The sequence below is a fragment of the Manis pentadactyla genome, chromosome 2 (assembly GCF_030020395.1).
Source record: "Manis pentadactyla isolate mManPen7 chromosome 2, mManPen7.hap1, whole genome shotgun sequence".
Classification (NCBI taxonomy): domain Eukaryota; kingdom Metazoa; phylum Chordata; class Mammalia; order Pholidota; family Manidae; genus Manis; species Manis pentadactyla.
The window spans coordinates 160,281,282-160,300,731 of NC_080020.1; the positions used below are offsets into that span (position 1 = coordinate 160,281,282).

The window sequence follows — 19,450 nt, forward strand, 5'->3', positions numbered from 1 at the left end:
TATTTCTTTAAATTGACTCATTCATTTTCCTTAAATGAATTCAAAAGAGAAACAAGTGAATTTGGAGAAAATATTCCTAAGTTTAGAAAAGACCCTGGTGCTTGATAGGAAAAGCTGAACCCTGACTTAGAGAACAGAGCTTGAAAATACTTCCTAGAGCTGATGACCTCAGCTCATGGTCTAGATAAGAAAACAAATGGAAAATAAAAATGATGAAAGGTAGCAAGACTTGGAAGAGAAAATCTTGCTCTTCATTCATTCATTCATTCATTCAGTATTTACTGAATACCTACTAGAATGCAGACTGGACCTAGACACTGGGAAACACCCCTGAACAAACCAAAAGTTGTGCTCTCGTGTACTTTACATTCTAGTGCAGACAAAAAAAAAAACAATAGACATGATAAGTAAGCAAATTATATAGCATGTTAACAAGGAAAAAAAAGTTCTGTGTTGAAAAAATGTAGAACAGAGTAAGGAACTATGGCTCAACAAATACATTCATTCTGGATAACAGGGCAGCTTGGACTAGACTCTTGAACTCTTCCTGCAGGAGGGATTGGATCTGAATCCAGCTTCTCGCAGTTCTTCCTCCCGTAAGGAAGGTCTACAACTCTCAAGGGTCCCAAAGTCTCCAGGTGCTGCGGAAGTGGCTTTGTTAGACGATTCCTGTGGAGCAGCTTTCTAGACCCACCTCCCTGTCATCCCAGAAATCTGCATATCCTCCAGTGACTCAGTTGTTTCCTTGCTTGTCCTACAAAGGAACAGAAACAGGGATGTGACAATCTGCCCTGAATTTCAAACCCAGACTGCATGTCCTGCAGAATGCTCTGGCCCTGCATGCCTCTCTCTGTACAAAATGAGGGCTTTGTGAAGCTATGCCTTCTATTCTTGGTGACCCCAGCTTTATAAGATTTCTGAACAAAGCTTACTCCTTATCTCATGCAATAGGATTGGTGGAATTTGTTCCAAACATGAGACCTGGCAACTACAAAAGGACTTTTTCTTGCATAACAAATCTTTATCTCTTCCCTTCATACAGTTTTGAGATTTAATGGACATAATCTTTATTATTTAAATTATAATATAGAATATAGAATTATTATGAAATGTTTCATAAATATAAGACTGTATTTTAAATATTTTAAATAAATATAAAAATTACTTTAAATGTCCATGGGGAAAAAAACTTTATCAGGTATTTTAACAGATAATGTAAGGAATTGGTAAAGCAGATTTTGAAGAAATTTAAAAAAAGGAAAAAGGGATAGTGAATTCGAAAAGTTAATAATTACAGGAAGTAGCTTCAAACTCATAGGTTTGAAGGAACAAAAGGAATAGGTTTGGGTTTTCAGGTCTTAGAAGCTTAGAGAAGGTGTTTCATGGAATAGGGACTGTGATCCCTTAGGAAGTTTGCTGTACATCATGGACTGGTTCCTGAGCATCTTGGAGGAGCACCCACACCAAGCTATCCAGACTTCTGCCAGGAAGGCAGTTCTCTTTCCTTAGTTCTTTTAATGTAACTTGTCTACTCAGACATATTTCCTTTTTCCTTTGTAGTTTCTTCTACTGTCAGATTTTAAATAACCTACCTCACTTGAAGCTTATATAAATATTCATAAGCTTTTCTACTAATATGTTTATAGTTTCATTTCTTCTCACCTTTCATTGTTATGTATCTAGAATTCTTTGTGGGGGTAGATCAAATTAGAGATATTACCTTGTTTTCACAAATGCAGAGTCAAGTTTTTCAAGTAACATATAATTGTTACTGATGCAAACTACCACCTTTACTGTGTTCTAATTTTATCAATATTTTAAAAATTGTGGTACAATACACATAACATTTACCATCTTAACCTTTTTTAAGAATGCAGTTCAGTGATATTAGTGTATTCATAATGTTGTACAATCACCACCACCATCCATCTCCATAATTCTTTCACCTTGTAAAACTGAAACTTAAAACCCATTCAACAATAACTCCTCATTTTCTCTCTCTTCCACTCCAGGTAACCATAATTCTAGTTTCTATCACTATTATTTTGACTACTCAAAATATATCATAAATGAAATCATAGTGTTTGTCTTTTAGTGATTGGCCTATTTCACTTAGCATAATGTCCTTAAGGTTCAGCAACTCTGTAGCATATGACAGACTTTCCTTCCTTTTTAAGGCTGACTAATATTCCACTGTATGTATGTGCCACCTTTTGCTTATCCGTTCATCTGTCAATGTACACTTGGGTTGCTTCCACCTATTGTGAATAGTGCTGTTATAAACAGGTATGTACGAATATATCCTTGAAATTCTGTCAGTTCTTTAGGGTGTATACCCAGAAGTATAATTACTGGATGCTATTTTTAATTTTTTGAGAGACCACCAAGCTGTTTTCCATATCAGTTTACATTCCCACCAACAGTACACAAGAATTCCAATTTCTCTACACTAACGTCTGTTATTTTCTGTTTTGTTCTTTTTTAAATAGCCATCTTAATCAGTGTGAGGTAGTATTTCATTGTAGTTTTGATTTGCATTTCCTTAATGACTAGTGATATTGAGCAACTTTTCTTGTGGTGATTGGTCATTTGTATATCACCTTTGGAGAAATGTTTATTCTAGTCCTTTGACCATTTAAAAAAATCTGATTGGTTTTGTTTTTGTTTTTGTTGACTGGTAGGAGTTATATATTCTGGATAAAATCCTTTATCAGACATACAATTTGCAAACAATTTCTCCCATTCTGTGGGTTACCTTTTTACTCTGTTTATTGTGTCTGTGTTTTTATTTACACTGCCAAATACAGCTCTTTTCAGGTTCCCAGATCTGATTCCAGCGTGTGCGTGTGTCGGGGGGTAGGGGATCTTCTCATGCACAACATCAAACAATTCTCAAATGCCAGCAGTGTATCTGAGATTTCAACTCAGCTCTGATGCTATCTGCCTGGGGAAAGCACCAGATTCCCAGGTTAAGGGCTCCACCTACAAGGCTGCTCTCCACCCCCAACTCAGATGCTAGTTGCAAGCAGTTACCTGTGCTTCTAATCAACCAGCTACAGATTGGAGATTCCAATGACCTCCTTCTTAGATTTGATTATAGAGTGGCTCACAGAGAAGTTTAATAAAGTATGCCATAAAGGACAGAAGTCACCAGCCAGATGAAGAGATACATAAGGCAAGGTTCCAAATAAAAAAGCCTCTGTCCTTGTGGAGCTTGTGTACTGGCTCAGTGGCACATGGAAGCTTTCTGGTTTCCCAAGCATGGAATGACCAAATATGCATTTATTATGACTTATTATAACACAGTGTTCTTTGATGCCACTTTTAAATTATGATGTAGTTCAATTTATCAATTCTGTTTTTATTGTTGCATGTGTGTATTAGTTAGGGTTCTTCAGAGAAGGAAAACCAATGAATAGATAGATGGATATTTGATAAATAGATGATAGATATAGATAGATAGATATAGTTAGACAGATGATGATGATGATAGATAGATAGTAGATAGATAGATAGATAGATAGATAGATAGATAGATAGATAGATAGATACTTAAGAGGAGACTTATTATTAGGATTGGCTCACTTGGTTTTGAAGGTTGAGAAGTCCCACAACTATGCATTGCAAGCTGGAGAACCAGGGAAGCCAGTGTTATGATTCAGTCCTAGTCCCAAGACCTGCAATACAGAAGGCCCCTGGTATAGGTCGCAGAGTCTAAAGTACTTAGACTCAGGAATTCCAATGTCAGAAGACAGGAAAATACGGACTTTCCAGCACAAGAGGAGAGAGTTTGCCCTTCCTTCACCATTTTTGCTCCATTTGTGTTCCCGGTGGAACTGATGATCCCCACCCAGTTGAGGGAGCTGGATCTCTTTGCTCAGTCTACTGAATCAAATACTAGTCTCTTCTGGAAACATTCTCACAGACATACCCAGAAATAAAGTTTTGCCAGCTATCTAGGCATCTCTTAGATCAGTAAGTTGACATATAAAATTAACCATCGCACTGTGCTTTGGTGTAGTATCTGAGAAATCATTGCCAGATCCAATGTCATGAAGGTTTTCCCCTATGTTCACTTTTAAGAGTTTTAGAGTGTTAGTTCTTAAGTTTAGGCTTTGATCTATTTTGAGCTAACTTTTCAATACAGTTTTAGGTAAGGCTCCAACTTCACCTTATCAATATTTTTTAATCTCTTCTGGACTTCCTCTGTCTTTCTATGAATGCCTTTCTGCTCCAGTGCCATTTCCATGTTGTTTTAATTAGTATGGCTGACTACACACAGCACATATATATACGTATCAGAATCCCCTTGAGGACTTAGTAATACAGCGAATACTAGGTTTAGCCCTAGATTTTCTTATTCAGAAAGTCTGTAAGGAGCCTGAAAATTTACATTTCTAACAAGTTCCAAATGATGCTAAAAATGTATTTTATTCTCATCCTGCCACAGTCCTGCTCCCAACTTCACCTAAGTCATATCCTAACCAATGTTTTCTGAAATTTGAGGTTCCTACTGATTTATAGGTAGACAAGAGAAAGCGGGATTAAGACCCTATGTGTAGAAATGGTATTCTGACCCCTTCATCACAAAACATCTGGGCAAAAAACTTAAGAACAACAACAGAGAAACAGCTGCCTAGCTTGTTTTGTTTTGTTTTGTTTTTGGATTACAGACGTCCTGTATCTCTGAGACTGACAGCAGATGGTGGGAGAGATGACAAATGCCTGCTACCTTATTTCATGAAGAGATTCAATATGCATCATTTTCATAAGTACAATCCTAATACAATTCCATCAGTTGTGTACTTCCTGCTACTTTCCTCCTAGAAGGTGACATTGGGATGCCTGCTGGTCTTCATTCGTGAGGTTGCTATGGCTCCTTTGGCCCTCTCCATGAGTAATTTAATGAGAAATTAAGCGAGTAGACAGTAAGAGTTCAGGTTACATACCATTTTCAACAGGAAGTCTCATTCCAAGCCTGGCCCTTCTGTAACAAAAGACAGTTTCATCCTCACCTTCTAAACGATTGTTAGAAACAACCAAAACCTTGGCAAATAAAAATTTGTTCATCAGAGTCTTACTTATTTACTTTGGTAAATGTATAAGTATAGACAGAAATAGTCTGTTTTCACTGCAATACTTTTGATTGACTTAATCTTTTTTAAACATTCTTGTTAATCTCTGGTCAAACAGTTCTTAAAAACAAGAACCAGTAGTCTTTCCAGTACAAGGAGAAACTCAAAATTGAGAACACAGAGTTATATTTGTTTCACCCAGCCTGATATGAACTTGGGTACTTACCTCGGTACATTAGTCTTTCAAAACAAACTTGTTAATAAGCAATTCCCAGGTTTAGTGTTTAATAATCATAAAATGCTTCTTAGAGTAATTTAGACAAAAGACAATTTAGTTAATTAAATGTTTCCTTTAAATCTTGAACTTCCTTTTCTTTTTTTTTTTTTTTTTTTTTTATTGAAGGGTAGTTGACAACAGCATTGCATTACATTAGTTTCAGGTGTACAACACAGCGACTCAACATTTATATACATGATATTTCTAGGTACCAGGTATCACCATACCAAGTTGTTACAATATTTTGACTATATTCCTTATGCTATACATTACATCCCGTTTACTTATTTATTTTACAATTGGAAGTGTGTTTATATATATATATATATATATATATATATATATATATATATATTGTGAGGCATCTCTCATATTTATTGATCAAATAGTTGTTAACCACAACAAATCTCTGTATAGGGGGGTCAATACTCAATGCACAATCATTAATCCACCCCAAGCCCAATTTTCGTCAGTCTCCAATCTTCTGATGCATAACGAACAAATTCTTACATGGAGTACAAATTCTTACATAGTGAATAAGTTACATGGTGAACAGTGCAAGGGCAGTCATCACAGAAGCTTTCGGTTTTGTTAATGCATTATGAACTATACACAGTCAGTTCAAGTATGAATATTCATTTGATTTTTAAACCTGATTTATATGTGGATACCACATTTCTCTATTATTATTATTTTTAATAAAATGCTGAAGTGGTAGGTAGATACGAGATAAAGGTAGAAAACAGAGTTTAGTGTTGTAAGAGAGCAAATGTAGATGATCAGGTGTGTGCCTGTAGACTATGTGTTAATCCGCGCTAGACGAGGGCAATAAACATCCATGTATGCAGAAGATTTCTCTCAGAACATGAGGGGGGAGGTTCTAAGCCTCACCTCTGCTGCTCCCCATTTTCTCACCAGATGGCCCCCTGCGACTGTGCCTGTCTTAGGTTGTTCCTCCCTTGAGGAATCTTACCCGTCTCTGGCTAACCAGTCATCTTCCAGGGCCATACAGGGAAATGTTAAGTTGGTAAGTGAGAGAGAAGCCTTATTGTTTGAAAAGGTTAGCTTTTTACTTCTTTGCATATTTATGCCCTGTGGCTTCTATGCCCAGCATTTGTCTTGAGGTGTCTTTACCACTTGGAAGAATTATGATACTCGGTAAATTCGACATGTGGCACGAGTTCTATTTAAAGGTTGTGATTAGGTAGGAAGAAGAAAAGCTATAGAAGTAGCAGGCAGAAGAAAACCTGGGAAGATTGATTATTTCTTTGACATATCTTCTTGTAGAGTAACTTCAGCATGGATAGGTTTTAAACTACTAATTAAATTGTGCACAGACATTAACATAATAGGAATATAGTTACCTAACCAAAGCATACCTGTAATTACCAGCCATCTCCAGTGAAACCAAGAAAACCAGTTAGGCACCTTAGGCATTTGTGAAAACTTATCTATGATATGGTGGATATTGTCCGACTGAACTTAAACAGTCTGAGAGAATTCAAATAAACTAGAACAACCCATTCCTGGGGACTGTTCATATCCCGTATGTTCTTTTAACGATAAATAGTCTGTTTTTGTAATGTTTTGGAGTGCTACAATTTGCACTTCTCCTAATTCTTGGTTGAGTTCCAACAGTATAGATCCAGTCCAATTTTTGTTTTACTGTATGCACAGGCCAGCTTAGATATCTCCTTCCTCATTCCCATGGCATTGAACTTCCTTATCTTTACCAAGAAATGCAAAATTGGGGAAAGGAGGGATCTCTTTTTATAGTATAAGCATTTTAACCCAAACGTAATAAATTACTCTCTTTTGGGGCTTTTCTAGTAAGTGAAACATGACCTCAGAATGGTGACAGGAATAAAATTATTGGAAATTTACTTTTAAAATAAGTGTGATTGGCTTGCTTCTATTTTTTAAGCCAATCTTACAGTTTGTACAAAAATTAACTGAAACTGGTTTATAGATCTAAAGGTAACCTGCTGAACCATAAACTTCTAGAAGAAATTATAGAGGAAAACCTAGGTGAACTTGGGTTTGGCAATGAGTTTAGATAAAACACTAACCATGATCCATAAAAGAAAAAATTGGTTAGACTCTGTTAAAATTAAAAACTTCTGTTCTGCAAAGACATGTCTAAAAATATGAAAAGACAAGTGACATAAGGGAAAACATATTTGCAAAACACACAGCTGATAAACAACTTGCATCCAAAATATCCAAAATCTCTTAAAACCGAATGATAAGAAAATGAATAATTCAACTAAAAAATGGGCAAAAATTCTACACAGACACCCCATCAGAGAACATATAAGCATATGAAAAAATGCTCAACATTGTATTTATCAGGCAATTGAGAGTTAACACAAGAATGGGTGGCCATTTATATTGATTAGAATGGCTAAAATCTAAAAATCTGGTAAGACCTTTCTTGTCAAGGGTACATATAAATTCTTACTGAATGATTGGAGCCAAGATGGCGGCGTGAGTAGAGCAGCGGAAATCTCCTCCCAAAACCACATATATCTATGAAAATATAACAAAGACAACTCTTCCTAGAATAAAGACCAGAGAACACAGGACAACATCCAGACCACATCCACACCTGTGAGAACCCAGCGCCTCGTGAAGGGGGTAAGATAGAAGCCCCGGCCCCACGGGACCTGAGCGCCCCTCCCCCCAGCTCCCGGAGGGAGAAGAGCAGGCAGAGCGGGAGGGAGACGGAGCCCAGGACTGCTGAACACCCAGCCCCAGACATCCGGGCCAAAGCGCAGACACAGTGGGTGAGTGAGGGACCCTGGATACTAGGGTAACAGGGCAGCAAGAACAGTGAGCGGGTACTGGAGGCCTGGCGCCGGAGGACATAAGAAAAGCGAGCGACCATTTTTGTTTTTTCTGTTTTGTTTTGGAAAGCGCTTTTTGGAAGTCTTAAAGGGACAGGGACCCGAATACTAGGGAAACAGGGAAGCAAGACTGGTGAGCAGATGCCTGAGGCTGGCACCAGAGAATAAAGAAAAACGAGAGGACATTTTTTATTTTAATTTTTATTTTAATAAAAAAAATTTTTTTTTTTTGTGGTCGTTGTTTTGTTTTGGCGGGTGCTTTTTGGAACTCTTAAAGGGGCAGGGTGGGACACTTAATCCAGAGGTAGAGAATCTGGGGATCTCTGGGCACCCTAATCCCCTGAACTGCAGGGAGCTCGGAGGCCCCTTATGGAGATAAATAGCCTCCAGGCTGCTCCCTCTCCAACGCGACTCCACCATTTTGAAGGAGTGGCCCGAGCCAGGCCACGCCCACAGCAACAGCAGGGATAAACTCCATAGCAGCAGGGCAGGAAGCAGAAGCCCTGTCTGTGTGCAGCTACCCAGCATAAGCCACTAGAGGTCGCTGTTCTCCAAGGATAGGAGGGCCACAAACAAACAAGAAGGGAAGTTCTTCCAGCCGTCACTCCTCCCAGCTCTGTAAACTATTCCTAAAACCATGAAAAGGCAAAACTACAGGCAGACGAAGATCACAGAGACAACACCAGAGAAGGAGACAGACCTAACCAGCTTCCTGACAAAGAATTCAAAATAATAATCATAAACATGCTGACAGAGATGCAGAGAAATACGCAAGAGCTATGGGATGAAGTCCAGAGGGAGATCACAGATGCCAGAAAGGAGATTACAGAAATGAAACAAACTCTGGAAGGGTTTATAAGCAGAATGGACAGGATGCAAGAGGCCATTGATGGAATTGAAACCAGAGAACAGGAACGCATAGAAGCTGACATAGAGAGAGATAAAAGGATCTACAGGAATGAAACAATGTTAAGAGAACTGTGTGACCAATCCAAAAGGAACAATATCCGTATTATAGGGGTACCAGAAGAAGAAGAGAGAGGAAAAGGGATGGAAAGTATCTTAGAAGAAATAATTGCTGAAAACTTCCCAAAACTGGGGGAGGAAATAATCGAACAGACCACGGAAATACACAGAACCCCCAACAGAAAGGATCCAAGAAGGACAACACCAAGACACATAATAATTAAAATGGCAAAGATCAAGGACAAGGAAAGAGTTTTAAAAGCAGCTAGAGAGAAAAAGGTCACCTATAAAGGAAAACCCATCAGGCTAACATCAGACTTCTCGATAGAAACCCAACAGGCCAGAAGAGAATGGCATGATATATTAAATGCAATGAAACAGAAGGGCCTTGAACCAAGGACACTGTATCCAGCACGACTATCATTCAAATATGATTGTGGGATTAAACAATTCCCAGAAAAACAAAAGCTGAGGGAATTTGCTTTCCACAAACCACCTCTACAGGACATCTTACAGGGACTTCTCTAGATGGGAACACTCCTAGAAAGAGCACAGCACAAAACACCCAACATATGAAGAATTGAGGAGGAGGAATAAGAAGGGAGAGAAGAAAAGAATCTCCAGACGGTGTATAGAACAGCTCAATAAGCGAGATAAGTTAGGCAGTAAGATACTAAAGAGGCTAACCTTGAACATTTGGTAACCACAAATTTAAAGCCTGCAATGGCAATAAGTACATATCTTTCAATAGTCACCCTAAATGTTAATGGGTTGAATGCACCAATCAAAAGACACAGAGTAACAGAATGGATAAAAAAGCAAGACCCATCTATATGCTGCTTACAAGAAACTCACCTCAAACTCAAAGACATGTACAGATGAAAAGTCAAGGGATGGAAAAACATATTTCACGCAAACAACAGCGAGAAGAAAGCAGGGGTTGCAGTACTAATATCAGACAAAATAGACTTCAAAACAAAGAAAGTAACAAGAGATAAAGAAGGACACTACATAATGATAAAGGGCTCAGTCCAGCAAGAGGATATAAACATTCTAAATATATATGCACCCAATACAGGAGCACCAGCATATGTGAAACAAATACTAACAGAACTAAAGGGGGAAATAGACTGCAATGCATTCATTCTAGGAGAATTCAACACACCACTCACCCCAAAGGATAGATACACCGGGCAGAAAATAAGTAAGGACACGGAAGCACTGAACAACACAGTAGAGCAGATGGACCTAATAGACATCTATAGAACTCTACATCCAAAAGCAACAGAATATACATTCTTCTCAAGTGCACATGGAACATTCTCCAGAGCAGACCACATACTAGGCCACAAAAAGAGCCTCAGTAAATTCCAAAAGATTGAAATCGTACCAACCAACTTTTCAGAAAACAAAGGAATAAAACTAGAAATAAACTGTACAAAGAAAGCGAAAAGGCTCACAAACACATGGAGGCTTAACAACACGCTCCTAAATAATCAATGGATCAATGACCAAATCAAAATGGAGATCCAGCAATATATGGAAACAAATGACAACAACAACACTAAGCCCCAACTTCTGTGGGACACAGCAAAAGCAGTCTTAAGAGGAAAGCATATAGCAATTAAGGCATATTTAAAAAAGGAAGAACAATCCCAAATGAATGGTCTAATGTCACAATTATCAAAATTGGAAAAAGAAGAACAGATGAGGCCTAAGGTCAGCAGAGGGAGGGATATAATAAACATCAGAGAAGAAATAAAGAAAATTGAGAAGAATAAAACAAGAGCAAAAATCAATGAAACCAAGAGCTGGTTCTTCGAGAAAATAAACAAAATAGATAAGCCTCTAGCCAGACTTATTAAGAGGAAAAGAGAGTTAACACAAATCAACAGTATCAGAAACGAGAAAGGAAAAATCATGACGGACCCCACAGAAATAGAAAGAATTATTAGAGAATACTATGAAAACCTATATGCTAACAAACTGGGAAACCTAGGAGAAATGGACAGCTTCCTAGAAAAATACAACCTTCCAAGACTGACCCAGAAAGAAACAGAAAATCTAAACAGACCAATTACCAGCAACGAAATTAAAGCAGTAATCAAAAAAGTACCAAAGAACAAAACCCCCGGGCCAGATGGATTTACCTCGGAATTTTATCAGACATACAGGGAAGACATAATACCCATTCTCCTTAAAGTTTTCCAAAAAATAGAAGAGGAGGGGATACTCCCAAACTCATTCTATGAAGCTAACATCACCCTAATACCAAAACCAGGCAAAGACCCCGCCAAAAAAGAAAACTACAGACCAATATCCCTGATGAACGTAGATGCAAAAATACTCAACAAAATATTAGCAAACCGAATTCAAAAATACATCAAAAGGATCATACACCATGACCAAGTGGGATTCATCCCAGGGATGCAAGGATGGTACAACATTCGAAAGTCCATCAACATCATCCACCACATCAACAAAAAGAAAGACAAACACCACATGATCATCTCCATAGATGCTGAAAAAGCATTTGACAAAGTTCAACATCCATTCATGATAAAAACTCTCAGCAAAATGGGAATAGAGGGCAAGTACCTCAACATAATAAAGGCCATCTATGAAAAACCCGCAGCCAACATTATACTGAACAGCGAGAAGCTGAAAGCATTTCCTCTGAGATCGGGAACTAGACAGGGATGCCCACTCTCCCCACTGTTATTTAACATAGTACTGGAGGTCCTAGCCACGGCAATCAGACAAAACAAAAACATACAAGGAATCCAGATTGGTAAAGAAGAAGTTAAACTGTCACTATTTGCAGATGACATGATACTGTACATAAAAATCCCTAAAGACTCCACCCCAAAACTACTAGAACTGATATCAGAATACAGCAAAGTTGCAGGATACAAAATCAACACACAGAAATCTGTGGCTTTCCTATACATTAACAATGAACCAACAGAAAGAGAAATCAGGAAAACAACTCCATTCACAATTGCATAAAAAAAAAAATACCTAGGAATAAACCTAACCAAAGAAGTGAAAGACTTATACTCTGAAAACTACAAGTCACTCTTAAGAGAAATTAAAGGGGACACTAATAGATGGAAACTCATCCCATGATCGTGTCTAGGAAGAATTAATATCATCAAAATGGCCATCCTGCCCAAAGCAATATACAGACTTGATGCAATCCCTATGAAACTACCAGCAACATTCTTCAATAAACTGTAACAAATAATTCAAAAATTCACATGGAAACACCAAAGATCCCGAATAGCCAAAGCAATCCTGAGAAAGAAGAATAAAGTAGGGGGGATCTCACTCCCCAACTTCAAGCTCTACTATAAAGCCATAGTAATCAAGACAATTTGGTACTGGCACAAGAGCAGATCCACAGAACAATGGAACAGACTAGAGATTCCAGACATTAACCCAAACATATATGGTCAATTCAAATTTGATAAAGGAGCCATGGACATATAATGACGAAATGAGAGTCTCTTCAACAGGTGGTGCTGGCAAAACTGGACAGCTACATGTAGGAGAATGAAACTGGACCATTGTCTAACCCCATATACAAAAGTAAACTCAAAATGGTTCAAAGACCTGAATGTAAGTCATGAAACCATTAAACTCTTGGAAGAAAACATAGGCAAAAACCTCTTAGACATAAACATGAGTGACCTCTTTTGAACATATCTCCCCGGGCAAGGAAAACAACAGCAAAAATGAACAAGTGGGACTATATTAAGCTGAAAAGCTTCTGTACAGCAAAAGACACCGTCAATAGAACAAAAAGGAACCCTACAGTATGGGAGAATATATTGGAAAATGACACATCCGATAAAGGCTTGACGTCCAGAATATATAAAGAGCTCACACACCTCAACAAACAAAAATCAAATAACCCAATTAAGAAATGGGCAGAGGAACTGAACAGACAGTTCTCCAAAACAGAAATACACATGGCCAACAGACACATGAAAAGATGCTCCACATAGCTAATTATCAGAGAAATGCAAATTTAAACTACAATGAGGTACCACCTCACACCAGTAAGGATGGCTCCCATCCAAAAAACAAACATCAACAAATGTTGGCGAGGCTGTGGAAAAGGGGAACCCTCCTACACTGCTGGTGGGAATGTAAATTAGTTCAACCATTGTGGAAAGCAGTATGGAGGTACATCAAAATGCTCAAAACAGACTTACCATTTGAGCCAGGAATTGCACTCCTAGGAATTTACCCTAAGAATGCAGGAATGAAGTATGAGAAAGATCAGTGCACCCCTATGTTTATCGCAGCACTATTTACAATAGCCAAGAATTGGAAGCAACCTAAGTGTCCATCAATAGATGAATGGATAAAGAAGATGTGGTACATATACACAATGGAATACTACTCAGCCATAAGAAAAGGGCAAATCCTACCATTTGCAGCAACATGGATGGAGCTGAAGGGTATTATGCTCAGTGAAACAAGCCAAGTGGAGAAAGAGAAATACCAAATGATTTCATTCATCTGTGGAATATAAGAACAAAGGAAAAACTGAAGGAACAAAACAGCAGCAGAATCACAGAACTCAAGAATGGACTAACAGGTACCAAAGGGAAAGGGACTGGGGAGGATGGGTGGGTAGGGAGGGATAAGGGGGGAGGAGAAGAAGGACGGTATTAAGATTAGCATGCATGGGGGGTGGGAGAAAGGGGAGGGCTGTACAACACAGAGAAGGCAAGTAGTGATTCTACAACATTTGCTATGCTGATGGACAGTGACTGTAAAGGGGTTTATAGGGGGACCTGGTATAGGGGAGAGCCTAGTAAACATAATATTCATCATGTAAGTGTAGATTAATGATACCAAAAAAAAAAAAAAAAGGCAGTTCCTGTGTGGAGACCTCCAATGAGTCTTACACAAGGGTATAAAGAGCATATAAAAGTGTAGGCAAAGGGTCTGTTTGTATTTATACAGAGGATCAAAGCCTAATTGGGCTACCCCGAAAATGACTAAGATACGATATGAAAAAGAACTTCCAACATCAGCACTCTCGGGAAGACTCATGCCAGAAGATGATCATCAAAAAACCCCAGAAAAGATCCACGCACTGCTACAGCTGTAGATGCACTCATCCCACCAGCTCCTGGACTTGCCATGGGAATGAGGAAGGAGATATCTAAGCTGGCCTGTGCATACAGTAAAACAACAAATTTGACTGGGTCTATACTGTTGGAACTCAACCAAGAATTAGGAGAAGTGCAAATTGTAGCGCTCCAAAATCTTACAACTACAGACTATTTACTGTTAAAAGAACATATGGGATGTGAACAGCCCCCAGGAATGGATTGTTTTAATTTGTCTGATTTCTCTCAGACTGTTCAAGTTCAGTTGGACAATATCCAGCATATCATAGATAAGTTTTCACAAATGCCTAAGGTGCCTAACTGGTTTTCTTGGTCTCACTGGAGATGGCTGGTAATTACAGGTATGCTTTGGTTATGTAACTATACTCCTATTATGTTAATGTGTGTGCGCAATTTAATTAGTAGTTTAAAACCTATGCATGCTGAAGATACTCTACAAGAAGATATGTCAAAGAAATAATCAATCTTCCCATGTTTTCTGCCGCCTGCTACTTCTATAGCTTTTCTTCTTCCTTCCTAATTACAACCCTTATATAGAATTCGTGCCTCATATCAAATTTACCGAGTATCATAATTCTTCCAAGTGGTAAAGATACCTCAAGACAAATGCTGGACATAGAAGCTACAGGGTATAAATATGCAAAGAAGTAAAAAGCTAACCTTTTCAAACAATAAGGCTTCTCTCTCACTTACCAACTTAACATTTCCCTGTATGGCCCCGGAAGATGACTGGTTAGCCAGAGACGGGTAAGATTCCTCAAGGGAGGAACAACCTAAGACAGGCACAGTCGCAGGGGGGCCATCAGGTGAGAAATTGGGGATCAACAGAGGTGAGGCTTAGAACCTCACGCCCCTGTTCTGAGAGAAATCTTCTGCATACGTGGATGTTTTATTGCCCTTGTCTAGCTTGGATTAACACATAGTCTACAGGCACACACCTGATCATCTACATTTGCTCTCTTACAACACTAAACTATGTTTTCTACCTTTATCTTGTATCTATCTACCACTTCAGCATTTTATTAAAAATAATAATAATAAAGAGAGAAATGTGGTATCCACATATAAATCAAGTATAAAAATCAAATGAGTATTCATATTAGAACTGACTGTTTATAGTTCATAATGCATGAGCAAAACCAGAAGTTTCTGTGATGACTGCCCTTGTACTGTTCACCATGTAACTTATTCACTATGTAAGAATTTTTTCTCCATATAAGAACTTGTTCGTTATGCTTCAGAAGATTGGAGACTGACGAAAATTAGGCTTGGGGTGGATTAATGATTGTGCATTGAGCATTGGCTCCCCTATACAGAATTTTATTGTTGTTAACAATCATTTGATCAATAAATATGAGAGATGCCCTCACACACACAAAAAAAGTACACACTTCCAATTGTAAAATAAATAAGTAACCTGGATGTAATGTATAGCATAAGGAATATAGTCAAAATATTGTAACAACTTAGTATGGTGATAGCTGGTACCTAGAATTATCATGTATATAAATGTTGAATCACTGTGTTGTACACCTGAAACTAATGTAATGTAATACTGTGTGTCAACTACCCTTCAATAAAAAATAATTATTAAAAAAAAAAAATTCAAGCAAAAAAAAAATTCTTACTCATTGTCAGTAGGAGTGCAAAATGGTACAGGTACTTTGGAAGAGAATTTGACAGTTTCTAACAAAGGTAAAGGAAGTTATATCAGAAGATCTGGCAAATATGCTCCTAGGTACTTACCTAACTGATTTGAAAATGCATCTCCTCATAAAAACCTGCATGTGAGTATTTATAGCAACTTCATTCATAATCACCAAGAACTGAAATCAACCCAGATGCCCTTTAAAGAATAAATGGGTAAACAAATGGTGGTACATGCCTACAGTGGAATATTACCCAGCAATATAATGAAATGAGTGATCTAGGTATGAAAATGTATACCGTATGAATTCTGAGAAAAGGCAAAAACCACAGTATTAGTGACAAAATGTTGAGAGCATCTTCCTTGATATCAGCAAATGCCTCCAAAGGGAGGAGGCACACCAATGGGATCAATTCCCTGCACTTCTGTCTGCCACTCCTGAATCTCCATTCAAGGATAATTCACCAACTTGTTGGTTTTCTGACACCCTCATGTAGATTTTTTAAATACTTTGTATAGCCTCTATAGTTTCCTCATAGGAAATGTTAGTTCCAATGACCTATTCTGCTCATAAATCTTATTCAGAAAGCCTATGAGGTAAGTACTCTTGGTTTTTTCCATTTATAGATGGAGAAACCTAGTCACAGAGAGGATGAGTACCTTCTTCAAAGTCACGGAGTTACAAATGGCCAGCAGAACTAAGAGTGGAGGGGACTTCAACTCAGGTTTAAAAATCTTCAGTGATGCAAAGTGACTTGAGGCAGATTCCTTACAAAGATGTTGTGGAGGGAAAATCAGTACAGTAGTGGAGGCATAGACCACGTCCTAGAGCTGGATACACTTCTGTTGTTTAGACTACCTGTAGTGAAATATTATCTCCCATACTGGCTGAGTGAACAAAGAAGACAGCCACTTTAAAAGAAGCCTCCGAAAGCACTTTTCTTCATCTGTAATTTTATTCTTACAGATACTGCTTAGTGGGCCAAACTTTCAGTTAATCCAAATTGGCTATTACAACTTTCTATCTACTTCTGTGAAGGAGAAGAAAACAGGGATCCAGGTTTTTTATTTGCATGCTTGCATGCATGCATGTGTGTATTTATTGTCACTGCTTTTGCTAGTGTGTGTGTGTCTTTCAAAGCTTAAAGCCTGCAAAGTTAAAATCAGTGTGATGACTCAGAACATGTGGAAGTACTGGGATGAGTGAGCAAACGGTTAACTCAGAAGCCTAGAAATAAAAAGAAAGATGAAAAGAAGACAGAAACATGGGACCAGGGAGACATGAAGGGATAATTGAAGGAGAAGAGAAAATAGTTACAAGCAGGGGCAGAGAGAGAGAATGAGTTGTAAATAAGTGTGAATGGTGTGGACCCAGCAAAAATGATGGTAGATGGAATAATTCGGCCAAATTGGGATACCGTTTCATTTGTTCAAATTAAGAGTTCAAAACAAGATCATCTGTAAAGATTAAAGAAAAATGACATTAAGGGGGATATATATATAAAGATACCTTTAAGGCTTTGTGGTATAAGAGAATCCCAAAGACACATGTGGTCAGTAGTATTTGATCAGGCTGAGCATAAGATGATAAGAACATTTTCAAGACTTTGTAATATTCATTATAGAACTGAGTGTATAAAAGCGTCAGGTGATGGGAATGGATTTTCTTGAAGGAGTGTCTTCATGTCTTTTAAGAAACAGCTGAGAAGTACTTAAAAGCAGAGACATGAAGGAGATATTTTAAATTTTAGTTATTTATAGAATAACTCTTAGAAGGTATTCAAAGATTGGATGTAGAGATCGTACTGAACGATACTTAAAGATCTTTGTACTTGAATGATACTTAAAGATTTTATTTTCAATTCTGATGTTTTTGATTTTGTGAATAGTGCTATACTGCCTCTTATTCTTTTAAATATTAACATGGTAGGGTCAAACAAGCAATAAATAGATTTTAAACAGCTGAATTAAAATACTGTGATATTCAGGTTATCTGACTTTGTTCGAGCAGTCATCCCAAAAGAAGCTAAAAAAGAAAATGAAAATAAGGCTGGTAGTCTGAATCCATGCTGCCTGACTACTGTATTAAAACACTGCTGAAAACAGTATTATTTTAATTAAAAGGTAAGCACTGGCCTATAATGCACTCCACTCTCCTCTATACCAGTGCTAGCAAATAGTGTTTAACTGTTGTTGTCTCAGCCCATTAGCTTCTCCATCTGGTTGTCTTATTATAGTGGCTCAATAAATGAGTCAATGTTCTTATAACCTCCAGAAAACCCAGAACAGGTCACATCTTTTGCTAGACTGACTGGAAATTGCTATCATTAGGTGGCATGTCTGTCTTCTCTCCAAGAGTTAATGGGCACAACTGCACATTGTGTCTGGGCCTGTGGCCTGGCTGTTTTTCTCTCTGTGTAGTCCCTGGAGCAATGCAAAGATATATAACCAAGGCTTTTTCAGGTTTATTCCTGTAAATACTACATTAGCCTCAACAGTTCTAACATTATCTTAACACTGAATTGCCCTTGTCCATTAATAGAAAACCTTGACTGCCTTGGTTCTGGGATGTTATGTGACAGGTAAATGCTTAGCAGAGAGCTTTTAAGGCTTTATCATTAAGGGCTGCCACATGCCTGTGGGTGACATCATTTGAGACCAGATCACTAATAGCCTTTAAGTTCATCTGTGGTTTTCTTCCTCATTTCTAAATGAGCATCTATTATTTTAAATATTTGCCAATAACTGTGATTTTCCTATAGTCATTTTTCTTTTACTTTTAATATCCTCACCCTATGCGCTAACTCCATAAAAGTGGAAAAATCTAAAATCACTTACAAACTATAAATGGTCAGATGGACACACTATAGTACCTACAAAAAATCTGGGCAAATCTGAGTTGAAATTTAAGATTAAAATGTGTATTTTGTAAGGCTTTGTATTATCATTATATAAAATACCTACCTAGCTCAGTGGTTAAAACATACAGAGGCAAGACAAGATAAAAAGATAGTTGAGGGGGACTGAGGAAGGTGGGTACACGTGGCTGGGTAAGAAGACACGATCAAATGCTGAAAAGTCTCTGTGGCAAAGGAGTTTGGAACCATACTTTAATTTTGGGAAATATACAAGATTAAATCAGTGCCTTGAGAAGAATGAGTGGGCAATCTAGAGGGAATAAAGCTCAGTGTTTTTTCTTCTTTAGCATTTAGGAAGCGTAGCATTACATTTGCTTGGAGCAGTGGAAGATGTAAGCTTAACAATATAATTCATCTTGAAAACAAATTATAAAAGTACTCAGTGTGGTGATTTACATGAGTATTAATCACATTCGAAATGCCAATGTACCTTTTATTTCTCAAATTGGTATTTATTTACACAAGAAACCCTTAGAATGGAAAAAAATATATAGTGTCTAAACTCTCTTCTAATTGCACCATTTTCCTCCATAATATCTCTGCCTTTACCTGTACTGATGAAAAGCTTAT

The 19,450-nt window shown here is 37.8% G+C and overlaps 1 long non-coding RNA gene across 1 annotated transcript in view; it reads right to left on the reverse strand.

Moving 5' to 3' along the window:
- Window positions 1–516: 516 nt before the first annotated feature.
- Window positions 517–19,450, reverse strand: part of LOC118933915 (uncharacterized) — a 115,841-nt gene continuing 96,907 nt past the window's right edge. Inside the window, exons 8-10 of the long non-coding RNA XR_008995775.1 lie at window positions 4,950–4,987; window positions 3,586–3,677; window positions 517–754 (exon numbers count right to left, since the gene is read on the reverse strand). This is a non-coding gene — a long non-coding RNA (uncharacterized LOC118933915). The remainder of the gene's footprint in view (window positions 755–3,585; window positions 3,678–4,949; window positions 4,988–19,450) is intronic.